This window comes from Petaurus breviceps, unplaced genomic scaffold (assembly GCF_028583685.1).
Source record: "Petaurus breviceps papuanus isolate PSGF00001 unplaced genomic scaffold, PetGlider_PUasm1.0 90919, whole genome shotgun sequence".
Lineage (NCBI taxonomy): Eukaryota > Metazoa > Chordata > Mammalia > Diprotodontia > Petauridae > Petaurus > Petaurus breviceps.
The window spans coordinates 7,601,581-7,613,630 of NW_027187378.1; the positions used below are offsets into that span (position 1 = coordinate 7,601,581).

Consider the following 12,050-nt stretch of genomic DNA (forward strand, 5'->3'; position numbering starts at 1 on the left):
ATTTCATGTTCAGTCTGTAAATATCAGAAATTTATGGATGATGGTTTCTTAAGAAAGAACCATAGGCTTTGGAAATGACCGGCAGTTCTATTATAAGGGACTGTGAACAAGCTCTGAGCCATAGACTATTGAAAAAGAATTTTTGCACTTTGCTGACAGTAAAGAGGACCTGCAGCATAACATTAGACATTTACCTTTACTAAACATGCAAAGAGACTGTGGGCTCCAGCATTAGGCCTTCTGCCTCATTCCTGCCCTCAAAACAAATAGCCAACTCTTTGAAGTTATCCATTTCCTGAGTCAAAGTAGTCCTTGTTAATTGGTTGAAAATCATCACGCTTTAACTAACGCCTCTTCAGAAAACCTAAAAATTAGAAAATCAGTTTTATCTAGGTTCAGTTTGCCTCTAATTATTTAAAAATACTTTATTGATATATTTTGTCTTTTAGATTACAGTCTTTTTTTCAACATACCTCCATACTTCTACATGGAAAACTTTCACTGTAATGGGGAAAAACACATAACCAATCAACAGATGAACCAGTCTGTTAAAGTATTCAATATTTAGCAATTCCCTCTCCCTCCAATCTGGCCTAATCTCTCCCTTACTTGGAGGAAGGAGATGTGCCTAGAACAAGCATTTGGTTCTTAACGTTTTGTGTGTATCATGGATTCTTTGCAGTTCTGATGAAGCTTATGGACCCCTTCTCAGGATAATGTTTTCAAATTAAAATAAAATTCGTAAGATTACCAAATATATTGGAAAGAAAGTCAAATATATTGAAATATAATCTATGGAAAGGAAGATAACATGATCTAGAGATGGGTCAAATAACTATAGTAACTCCAAATTAGCGATATAAATTGATGTGAAAATATCTGTGATTTCTATTGGTGACAAAGATGCAAGTACTGATGATAATAGTGTGGTTTCCTGTCTACATATATAAGTGAAGGAAATGCTAAATATCAGTGAGAAGCTAATGTAAATAAAGCAGTAATCTTTTTTCCCATCCAAGTTCGTGGTACTACTAAAATCCTCTAAACCTGCACTTAAGGAAGTTTTCAGGTTAGCCATGCTCACTTCAAACTCGGTTCCACTTGTAACTCTCTGAATTTTTAAACATGGCTCCTATAAAAATATCTCTCCTTCACTTTCACTTCTGAGCTCCTTTTTATATATTACCATCTCCCATCAAAATGTCAGCTCCTTGAAGGTAGGGACTTTTCTATCATTTGCACTTGTATTCACTTGTTCTTATTAGCACAGGACCTGGAACATAAGAAGCACTTAATAAATACATTACTTAATCTCAAAAGACACCACTATGCTACCTGTTGTCATTGTTGGTACCATGAAGGTACTGCTATTATTATTTTCCCTGTATTTGGCATTTTCTTTTACCTTTGACCTCCCTGGTGTACTTGCCAAGTAATAGGATTTCAGTATCAAAGAGTATGAAGTCTAATATCTTTTATATATATATATATTGTGCCTTGTTTTCTACAATGATTGAGCCAACCCACATATCTATAAAAAGTGTGTAAGTGTATCTGACTTCCCATAACTGTTTCACACTGATGATTTCTGTCTTTCAACATTTATGACAATTTGACAGGTGAATGGTGAAACCTCAGAGAAAGATATTTTATTATGCACATTTCTCTTGTTAATTATTAAGAGCATTTTTCAATGATTTTTGATAGTGATTCTTCTTTTGAAAATTGTTCATTTTTGCCCATTTATCTATTTAGAACAATTTTGGTCATTTCTTTTGACCATTTTATCTGTCAAGAACTGTTCACTGGTTTAGGTATAACTTTCTCCTTAAATTCCACCATATTATCATAGATACTAAATGAGTTTTCCTTTAGAAAACTCCTTTAGTTTTTTCTAAAAACTCCTTTAGTTTTCCTTTTTTTTGGGGGGGGCAATTGGAGTTAAGTGACTTGCTTAAGGTCACATGGCTAGTAAGTGCCAAGTGTCTGAGGCTGGATCTGAACTCAGGTCCTCCTAACACCAGGGCTGGCGCTCCACTCACTGTGCCATGTAGTCGCCCCCTTTTACATTCTTAAGAAGCCATGATTATTCAAATAAATATTACTAAGATGTCTATGTTTTATTAAAAGCAAACAGTAAAAAGCCCCAAGTACTAATGTTCCCTTTTAGAATTTATAATAACAAATAATCTGGTCCTCCTCCCATTCTCTTATCTTCCTTTGCCCTAAACATTAGCTGCCCTTTAAATTACAGAAGAATCTAACCAGGATCTCACTGCATGCAATTCATTAGCAGATTAAAAATTTAGAAGGCATTAGAGACTCAATTTATGTTATGCTTAGAGGTCTAGTCATAGATTGGATATCCAGGTACCAGTTAGTTAAATTCAAATTCTCTCTCTTAAGTTATTGTAAACCCTAGGCAATGAGAGTCATTTTTATGTGAATCTTCACTGACTATCTCTTATTCATATTTATTATACCGCATTGTTCCTAAAAGGAACAGAGAATCTGGCATGTTTTAATTAATGCCTATTATAAAGGGATGATTAGGATATTATGTAAAGGCATGACTTCTAGTTTAACCTCCTTTAAAAAATAATAAGCTCAGTTGAGTGAGGTGCTCTTCCATCCAAGGTGAGGACAACATTTAAACCTAGCCTACTCATTTAATTTAACAGCTTCTTTACCAAGACTCCTTATGTCACTGCTGCACATTTTTAATCTTAACCTTATTGTTGAGTCTCTCAAGGTTTCTTGGGAAAAGTAACTGAGTTATTCAGAATTAAGAAAAACAAACAAAAAACAACAATAACAAAAATCCCGCAATTCCTTCATATCTTTACCTATTTGTTCCCTAATTTTGAGTAATAAAAGAATAATAATAATAATGTATGACAAATAACTTTAAGATTTAGCAAGCACTTCATGTATAGATTATCTCATTTGATCTCATTATCTATGTATATTAATAATATTATATGAACCATAAATTCATCCACATAAAATTATCGTTATCATTATTTTCTAAACTGCTTTTTTATTTTTAAGCTACATATGCGTTGACTGGATTTTTGGTAAATCATATTTTACAGAGTATTTTTCCTATGTCCATAAAATCACAGAATAACAGGAATATTGGAGAGTAGAGAAGAACCTCAGAGTGCACTGAGATCTATCTTATGTGATAGTGATTAAAGCTGATCAAAGTTTCTTTCTGCAACATGTATAATGAGATAAAGTAGCTTCTGCTTAAAGAACTGATGGAAGGGAATGTTTACCACAGACTCTGGCACATAGTAAGTTTTTAATGAATGTTTTTCAATTTATTAATCGAATCCCACAACCTTCTGAAGCAACCTGTCCCACTTCCAGATGTTGTTATTTTTTAGGAAGTCTTTCTTTCCTCAAGTCTGAATCTGCTTCTTTGCTATTTCTGTTGTGTTCCTCATTTTGCCTTCTGGAGGCAAGCAGAACAAATTTAAACATTTTTCTTCTCTATGGCATCCCTTCTTTTTTTTTTTAGAAAGACACTTTTAAAAGTTTTATTGAAGTGCTTTATTTTTTATTACAAGTATTTATTTAATTTTACCCCCACTCAACTAGATGTTTCTTGTAACAAGGTTACAATTTAAACAAAACTAACAGTACAGTGATCTCAAATGAAAATGCATGCAACATTCCACCTCTGTAGCAGCCCCCTCAAATATTCATTTTTAAGTTCAACAAAAATCTAGTTTATCTCCATCCAAATCCCCCCACCCACCAATAAAAAGAGAGGAAAACCCAAATTCATTGCAACAAATATGCATGGTCAAAAATTTTTAAAAAGCCTTCATTGGCTATACACAAAAATATGTCCCTTTCTGCACCCTAAATCTATCACGTTGCTATCAGAAGGTGGATAGGATGTTTAATCATGTCTTCTAGAATCATGACTGGTGATTTTATAGATTTTATTTCTTTCAAAGTTGATTGTCTTTATAGTATCTTTATTTTATAAATTGCTTCCTGGTTCTGCTTATTTCATTCTTCAGTTTATGAAAGTTTTAAAAATTATTCATTTCTATAATGCTGATGATATACAATATTACAAATGGTTCTGTTTCTGCTCTCTTTATTCTATATCAGTTCATAAAAACCTTTCTATATCTTTTTTAAATCATATATTTCTTCATTTCTTGAAGCATAATAGCATTGTCACCTTCAAATACCAAAACTTATTCATCTATTCTTCACTTGACACGCATCCCCTTTCTTTCCAGTATGAAAATTTGTTTGTTTGTTTTTTGCTTTTTGGAGGGCAATTGGGATTAAGTGACTTGCCCAAGATCACATGGCTAGTTTTTGTGTTGTGTTTGAGGATGGATTTGAACTCAGGTCCTCCTGACTCCAGGGCCGGTGCTCTATTCACTGTTTGTTTTTTTACAAAAAAAAAAGAGCTACTGTAAATAATTTTATTCAGTAGGTGCTTTTCCCAATCATTTGATATGTGTATATATTTGTATGTATGTGTATATAAAGAGACAGAGAGAGGGAGAGAAAAAGAGTCATAGTAGTTGTATAGGAGATTAAAAGGATGTGTATTGTTTGCTTTCCAAAGTGGTAACTTCCAATTCATAGGTCCACCTATGGTATATCAATGTGTCTATTTCCCATGTCTCCTCCAACTTCAGAGAAACTCATTACAAAGATTTTCCTCCAGTTGTTTCCCTTTTAATCCTAGATTTATTGGATTTACTTGTATAAAAGCTATTTTTTTTTAATTTTATGTAATCAAAATCATCCATTTACTTTCTCTCTACTCTAACCCCTCTGTTCACTGTTGGTTATGATTATTTTTTTCCTCTACAGAGATCTGATAAGTTATATATATATATATATGTATATATATATATATATATTCTCTACTTATTTGTTTTGTGACCTTTTAAATTGAAATCTCATATGTATTTGGTGCTTATCTTGGTTGAGGTGTCAAGTATTGATTTAAATCTAATTTCATCAATATTTTTGTATAATTGTGTAATTGTCAGTGAGTCCTTTTGTAAATGACTGAGGTCTTTGTTTTTATCTAATACTGAAGTACTAGATACACATACTTCTCTAGGTTGTATACTAAACCATTCTACTCAACTACAATCTCCCTGTTTCTCTAAACAATGCATTTTTTTTTAGAATTACTTCTTTGTAGTACAGTTTGAGATATGGCACTGCTAGACCTCCATCATTCCTACTTCTTTTCATTATTTCCCTTGAACTTCTTGACCTTTTGGTCTCTGTGTAACTTTTGTCATTTTTCTTTAGTTCTATAAAATAATGTATTAGTAGATTATTCAAATGGTATTGTTTTTTATTATGTTGATTCATCCTACCCATGAGCAATGAATATTTTTCCAATTATTCAGGTCTGGCTTTATTTCTATAAGCAGTGATATTTAATTGTATTTATATACTTCTTGTGTATGTCTTCCTAGGTTGCCTCTCAAGTATTTTATATATTGTAGGCATTTTGAAAGAAATATCTCTTTTTATATGTTCTATCTTTGCATTGTTTGTACATTATAGAAATACTGATTGTTTTGTTTATTTTTTACTCTGGAAGCTTGCCAATGAAATTGTTTCAATTAATTTTTAGATGATTCTTAAAGATTCTTTGTGTGCCAATATGTAATCAGCAAAAAGTGATAATTGTTTTTTTCTTTACTGATGCTTATTCCTTCAATTAATTTTTCTTGTCTTATTGCTATAGTCAGCATTTCTAGTACTGTATCCAATAGAAGTAATGATAATAGTTATCCTTATTTTGATGCTGATTTTGTTAAAAGTGTTGGTCAAGATGGTGGAGTAAAAGCAGGACCTCCCTGTGGATCCGGCTTCCACCTTCCCCAATCCATGTAAAAGGGGACTCTAAACAAACTTTGGAGCTGCAGAACCCACAAAATGATACAGAGAAGCTAACCTCCCACTGAGGACAGCCTGGCAGGCCAGCAGGAATTGGCCAGCGCAGTACTCTGGGAGCCAAGTCCAGGTCCCTGTGAGCCAGAGGGCCTGACCAGCCGAGGCTGGAGGGACTCTAGATCACCAGCAGCTGTGGCCGTTTCTAGATTCATCAACACATAGATGCCAATGACAAAGTGAAAGGTCAGTGCAGTCTGGACTTTGGGATCAGTAGTTGGGAGAACATAAGCTTTTGCCCCCAGGGCAAGAAGCCACTGAGTCGCCTGGCACAGCCAGCCCCACGTGGCAGCTTCAGCTCCTGGCCTGCAGAGTGTAGGGGGACTAAGTGACCAGTCGGAGGGGTAATCGCTCTTGCTTTAACCTGCTTGGATTTGAATTGCAGTCTAGTGTGGAGGTCCTGGGGTGTGTGACCAGCTTGCTAGAGCATGTGGTGGCTTCAGAGACAGCACCCAAAAAGTACCTCCAGCACTTGAGAAAACCCCAGCAGTTAGGACAAAAGCTCCCCTGTCTGGTAGCAGAGTCCTACTGTGGCAAAAAGCCCAGGGGTCAAGTGACTGAGGGGCGACATGAACAAACAAAGGAAGCAAAACAAACAGAAGACTCCAACATTAGACTCCTATTTTGTGGACAAAAAGGAGAAAAGTATGGAACAGGAGGAAGACAGTGAAGTCAGAATTCCTGCACCAAAAGCTTCAAAGGAAAATACAAGCTGGTTACAGGCCATAGAGGACCTTAAGAAGTAGATAAGAGAAGTGGAGGAAAAATTGAGAAGAAACTGGCAGAAATTTGGCAGCCTTTATTTCAACATTTTTAAATTAAAGAATAAAACAAAACCCATTATGATATTGGAGGGAAATGGATCATTGGAATAAAGGTTGACAAAAGAAGCAATACAGATGTATGAATACCATTGAAATGCTGACCACTGCACAAGGTTAGTCTGGACTCTGGGCAGTCAAATGTGATCTGCTCTGCCTAAACCAAAATAAATAAATAGATAAACAAATAAATAAATGAAAGTAGGGTCCTAGTTTTTCTCTGTTAAAAAATAATAGAACATTTTGGTTTTGAATATGTACTATATATTATTTTAAAGAAAGGTCCATTTATTCCTATGTTTTCTAGTTTATTTGTTTTTTTAAGAGTAAATGGTGTTAAAAGTTTGACAAAAGCTCTTTCTGAATGTATCTTCCCTGCATCTGTTTCTGCATCATATTTTTTGTTGATTTTGTTATTAGTATCATTAAGTTTATAGTCTTCCTATCCTGCATTGATGGTATAAATCTACTCTACTCATACTTTATCATATTTGAGATATGTTTTTTAACCTTTTTGCTAATATTTTATTTAAAAAAATTATCAGTGCTCATGAGGCATATTCTATAGTTTTCTTTTTCTGTTTTGACCCTCCCTGGTTTATGTTTCAAAACAATATTCATGTCAGAAAAGGAATTTGGTAGGATCTCTTATTTTGCTATTTTTCTAGTTCATAGAAAATTTGAATTATTTGTTATTTGAATGCTTGATAGAATTCAATTGTGAATCCATTGGTCCTTTATATTTTTTTCTTTGAAAGCTCAATTTTAGCTTTTTCAATTTGTAGCTTTGAAATTTGAATCTTTAATTCGCTATTTCTTGTTCCAGTAGTTAGGTATTCATATTCATATTCATTATTCATCTATTTAGTTTGTCAATTTTGTTAGCATATAGTTTGGCAAAAGTTTCTAATAATATCCTTTATTTCTTCCTCATTTGTTAAAAGTTCTTTTCTCATTTTTGATTGAGGTATGTTTTCTTCTTTTTAAATTAATTTGCAATTTTAAATTTTTTAAAAACAGTTTCAAAAGATCTACTTTTACTTATAAATACTCCCCCACCCTTTTTTAAAATCTCTCCTTTGAGTATTCAGGATTTCTCTTTTAGTATTTAACTCGAATTTTCTTTAAAATTTTTTGGCACTTGTTTTAGTATTTTTGTTTCCTTTCTAATTCATTGTTTTCTTCTTTTTTTTTTTTTGTTGAGAAAAGCATTCAAAATATAAAATTTTCCCTAAGAACTGATTTAACTGCATTCCCAGAATTTTGATGGCTTCTCATTGTTGTCATTATAATTAATAAATTTATGATTTCAATGATTTGTTGTTAAACCTACCAATTCTTTAGGATTAAGTTATTTAGTCTCCACTTGATTTAAATTTTTTTCTAATGGCTTTTTATTTAATATAAGATATTTCCTTCAGTGTTAATGTTATGGGAATGGGAATCTGAAGATCTTCCCTGCCCCTTGAGCCTTTGATAGGCTTAAGTGACTCTGAGAGCCTTCCCTGATTTGAAAATATACTCTGCCCCTTAAAAGGCTGAATGTGGTCACATGGAACCTGTGGTTGGAGACTTGTTTTTCAGGAATGCCCACACTTTATACTGTGTGATTGGGCAGTCGGTCAAGAGGGCTGTGACATTCTCTGATCCAGGAGAAGGCTATACATATATACCCCGATGTGAGATTTTGCTTTGGGGCTCACTTTGAGAAGAGTTGTGTAATTTAACCAGATACTCTGGGCAGCTGTTGAGCCCCATAGCTTTGAAAACCCAGATATTGGTGCTTCCCTCTCTGGTAATTGACTGGGTATGGATGTAATGGTCATACAGCTGGAAGCCTGTCTGCTGATCTGTTTCTCTGTCTGTATTTTTTGTCTGCTTGTAACCTCTGTATTCTCTGAAGTTCAGGGTGCTGATCTTTTTCCCCTGAACTAGGTAAATGACATATATTTGATTAAAGCAAGATTGTTAACCCATTTTGAGTTGCTTTCCTTTAGAAAAGCAGATCCCAAAACCTGTGTTATCAGCCACCCTGGGTATGCTAGGGTGCTTGCTGCTACACTTAAGGCATAATCAATTTTTGTAAACATATCATAAACAGCTAGTAAATGTGCATGCTACATTTTATTTCCATTCCCTAATGACCAAAGGGCTAAATTTTCTCAAATTCTATCCAGATCCTTAACTTCTTTCTTGTCTGATTTTTTGGTTACTTATCAAGGACTAACATGGGTAAATTGAAGTCTCCCGCTATTATAGTTTTATAGTCTATATTTCCTTGTAATTAGTGTTCCTTAAGTAATTAGAAACTACTATTTTGTACATATGTGCTAAATATTGGTGTGAATTCATTGTTTATGTTATCTTTCAGAACACTTTGCTTTGAGAGGATATAGTGAAGAAAAGACTAAAAGGGAAAGGAAGGTATTCAATAAATAGATCATGATGAGAAGAGGCAAGTATGAGAGAAAAATTGGAAGGGGCTAAATATGAAGATGAATGTTATTTTTCACTCATACAATTGAAAATTTTAGCAAATTGACTAGAAAGAAAAATCCAATAATATCTTGTTTATAAGTAATATCCTTGAAACATGCTCATAAAGAGTTAAAATAAGAGGTTGAAGCAAAATCTATTATGTGTCAACTAAATACAGAAAAGCAATGGTAGCAATTATGATTTCAGACATGGAAAGCGCAAAAATAGATTTAATTAAAAGAGATAAGGAAGGAAACTACATTTTCCATAATATTCTTTCAGATATTTGAAAATGACCATCAGGACACAAGACTGACTACTCTGACACCCTGTTTTTTCTTCTTTTACCTGTCTTCATTCCTCAGCCAGTCCTCATATGGAGAGCCAAGTTCACCACCCTTGTTGTCTGTCACTCTACAATCTCCAGATTTCTAAAATGCAGTAACCAGAACTTGACATGATACTTTGGATATGATTTCTCCAGGAAACAATACAGTGGAGATTCAGCTAGAACCTTCCCAATTCTAGATATTGCGTTGCTCTCCATGTACGTAATACTTCATCTCCTTTCCTGGACACTACAAGCTTAACTTGTATTTACAATTCTCTAAAATTTTCATTATTTATTCAGAAAAACTACCACTAGCAGTTTCCCTGACTCAGACTTGTGAAGATTATTTTTTGACCCAAATGTAAAACTTTATATTGTTCCTTATTTATATTTCATCTTATTCAATTTGGACCAATGGTACTTTTGAATCTTGACTGTCATGCAGTTTGTTAGCTATTCCTTCCACTTTTGTGCCACCCACAGATTTAATATGCATGCCAACTATGCCTTTGTTTAAGGCATTAATGGTTGTTGTCCTTTGTTCTTGAAGAGGACCAAAATGGAATCTCTGTGCTGGAGTCAAGTTTCAGTGTGTCCAGCTGTGGCTGATCAGACCAATATGAGCTTGGAATGTTCTACCACAGGTGGGGCACAAATAGTCTGTGTGAACATTTGAGCTGGATACTCTAAAGCACATAGAGCTTGGTTAGACCTGGAAGATGCAATGATCATCCAATGCATCTTGAGCCATCATCAACTGCCTTGATTCTATCCTGGCACTGAACTGTGATGACTCTGGAGGAGAGTCAGGCTGACAACTTTGTGCAACTCTGCCTCACTTAAATCCAATTTACTCATGAATCAGAAGACAAGATCCATACCATTTTACCATTAAGGCATTAATAATCTATTTTAAACAGCATAGGACAGAGCACAGATCCATGGGGTCCTAGGGTCCTAAATATTCCAAATTTACAAGAAAACTTTAATGACTATGCTTTGGTTCTGATAATTCCACTAGTTCCAAATCTACAGAATCTATAATTATCTGGCCCTCATATTTCCTTTTACAAGAGACTTAGATAAGAAACTTTGTTGAATGTTTGTTGTAATTATGTAAGTATATGATAAATTGCCACTTACCCAGGAGATTCCCCCATCCCTGCTGTACTCTCCTTCATTTTGAGGAAGTACCCAACCCATCCATACTCATTTCTCTTCCAGCTTACTCCTGACTCTCTAGATTTTTCTGACTTGCCTTTACATGAGTACCCCCAACCTTTTATATGTTGTTTCTCCCAATAGAATGCACACTCTTTAAAAAAAATTTTTGCTTATAATTGTATTCCTAGCAGATAGTCCATGCTTAATAAAAGTTTTATAGATCTTTCTATATCTTGCCAGAATATTATTTTGCTTGGTTATGTTTCCAGGAATGAATCGGTGATTTGAGGTTATTACCTATGCAATTCTGGTAAAAAGAAAAGAAAATTGTTTTTAAAATCACTACCTGAAATACCTAGATATTTGAGATAATAGGACTTTTTTTTCCTTAAATTGTTTTGAGACATATTGGAACAATCTTCTTTTCTCAACTTAAATTTGCATATTTTCATACTGAATAGTGGGTCAACAGCAGATTAAAGAAGTGAGTAAATTAAGAATTTTCAAAACACCAGGATTTAAGCCCAAATGGAGTAAAAAAAACAGCTAAACAAACAATAAATCAAGGACAAGGCAAAGGAAAGTGGCAGGTCCCAAATCCTCATTGCCAGTTAGCTAAGAGGAGATCCACAGACTCCAAAAAAATGAAAACAAAACAAAACAGTAGAAAGTAAGTATAACACTGATATCCAGGAAAAAGAACACTTACCTAAGGTTCCATGCCTCATCCCCAGATATTTTTATTCCTCTTTAACTTAGTAAAAATCAGTCCTGAGTGAACCTAGTCTGGAGGTTGGTGAATGATGATAACTAGAAGAGTTGACTGAATTAGGGTTCAGAGGCAGGGAACAATCACGATTCCCTGACAAAGACATTGCCTTCTTTCAGATGTAGACAAAGTCTATGTCAACTAATCTCCAGAAGCAAAATGAATCATAATGAGGCCTTCAGAGGGGGGTAACATGTCTAGACAGATACTTTTCACCCATTTGCTGCTTCTCTTTAATAACTCCTGGGATGCATGTCCTTACTTAAAAGTTAAACTGAAATTAATTAATTGAATAGAGCTGCATTTGTAACAGAATTTCCCTTTCCTGAACACCTACCTACTGCCTGACTCATATCTGTATATTCAATAAGAAGTAATTTTTCATAATGATTTCAATTATTATTGTGAAATAACTTCATTCTGGAAAAACAATCCAATAACTGTTTCAAATTGCAGCAACAACAAAAGGAAAGATATTTTTAACTGAGAAATTTGAGATTTTTAATTGAAATATTGTTACATAAAAATA

The 12,050-nt window shown here is 34.0% G+C and overlaps 1 protein-coding gene and 1 long non-coding RNA gene across 3 annotated transcripts in view; one reads left to right on the plus strand and one right to left on the minus strand.

Annotated features, from left to right (window-relative positions):
* LOC138151758 (uncharacterized) overlaps positions 1-11,718 on the minus strand; it is a 75,145-nt gene extending 63,427 nt beyond the window's left edge. Inside the window, exon 1 of the long non-coding RNA XR_011165908.1 lies at positions 11,462-11,718. This is a non-coding gene — a long non-coding RNA (uncharacterized lncRNA). The remainder of the gene's footprint in view (positions 1-11,461) is intronic.
* The window catches only part of MACROD2 (mono-ADP ribosylhydrolase 2), a 2,250,628-nt gene that overhangs the window by 1,828,952 nt on the left and 409,626 nt on the right, over positions 1-12,050 (plus strand). The gene's annotated exons all lie outside the window — the stretch shown is intronic.